Source organism: Octodon degus, unplaced genomic scaffold, assembly GCF_000260255.1.
Source record: "Octodon degus isolate 3935 unplaced genomic scaffold, OctDeg1.0 scaffold00010, whole genome shotgun sequence".
Classification (NCBI taxonomy): Eukaryota; Metazoa; Chordata; class Mammalia; order Rodentia; family Octodontidae; genus Octodon; species Octodon degus.
Genome location: NW_004524586.1, coordinates 4,845,231 through 4,846,622, shown reverse-complemented (window position 1 = coordinate 4,846,622; position 1,392 = coordinate 4,845,231). Strand labels below are relative to the sequence as shown.

The 1,392-nt window shown below is 44.2% G+C and overlaps 1 protein-coding gene across 1 annotated transcript in view; it reads left to right on the top strand.

Annotated features, from left to right (window-relative positions):
• Arhgap19 (Rho GTPase activating protein 19) overlaps positions 1–1,392 on the top strand; it is a 115,997-nt gene that overhangs the window by 62,067 nt on the left and 52,538 nt on the right. The gene's annotated exons all lie outside the window — the stretch shown is intronic.

Below are 1,392 nucleotides of genomic sequence, written 5' to 3'. Positions count from 1 at the left end.
TAAAGGTGCGTGCTACCACATACCACACCCAGTCACAATCGCCCTCCCAGCTGGGGCAGGGCCAGCACGCATGCCGGGGATCAAACTCTGGCCACTGTTCTGCTGAGCTGTTTGGCCAGCCCTTTTTTTGTCTTTTTTGAGACAGGGTCTCACTATGCAGTCCAAGCTGGGCTTGAACTTATTTTGTAGGCCAGGTTGGCCTCAAACTCACAGTGAGCCTCCTGTCTCAGCCTCCCAAGTGTTGGGATTACAAGTGTGTGCTACCACACGTGGTTCTCCCTTTCTTCTAATTTATTTGCCCTGTGATGTGATGCTGGTGTTCAGACTGTGCAAACAGTATGGTACCAGCATCCTCAGATACATCACAACATAACAGAAACAGAAAGGCGAACAGCTCCATTCCAAAGAGACTGAGTACATGGTGCGGGCTTACTTTATGAGAATGCCTCTTGGGAGAATTACCTCCAACCCTGCCTGCTCACCGCGGGTATCCTGAGGGTGGACGCCGTGACCTAGTTAGCCTGCGCTGGACCCACCTCTCAAAGGCTTTGCTGCCTCCATAGCCCAGCACCGAGGATCAAGCTTCTAGGGTTTGAGCCTTGGGGAGACAAAATGCATTCGAACCATGGCTGACACCAGAACAATTTAGCAAGTGTAACTGAGGGTGATTAGGGAACTGTTCAGGTTAGAAGAATTTTTTTTAAAAGATAGAAAATAAAAACCATGAAATCAAGTCAAGACACAGAAAATAGAAAATAAAGATAAAAGATACATATATAGCAAGTATATTAAATGTTTTATAATAACAAAAGTACAGTTTTATGTAATTCATTCTTATTCAAGTTTAGTGGCATGGTAAACTATCAAACGGCTAAAACACTGTTTTTCCCTGCTTTAATACATTCATGATGGGGCCATAATTTGCATGTCTCGCTGCAGGCCGCTGTGAACCACTGGTGGTACATGTATGACTGTGCCTTTGGGTGGTTTGTGCCACCTGAGGGGACCGTCCCACATTGGCCGTTGGGACAGCCATGCGTGTAGTGCTGGTGGTTCAGGCCAGAAGGAGCATATTAAGGAAATGTTTGATATGTGCAGGGAAACAGCATTTGATGTCAGGTAGTTCAACCGGGATGCAGCTTTTCTTAAAAAACAGTCATTGTTTTTATTCCCTTACCACTGCCATATAGTTGTTAATATTAAATTGTCGTATATGAGAAAGAACACTGGCCAAGAAGCAATGTTCCAGGATGTGCCTGTCACTCTAATATCTAGGTGACTTTATAGTTTGACCTCAGTATTTCAGTGGGAATGCTGATATTTTTCCTGATTATCTTACAAGATAGCAGTGCAGATTATATGAGATTAAGTGATGTTTAAAAGATGTCTGCA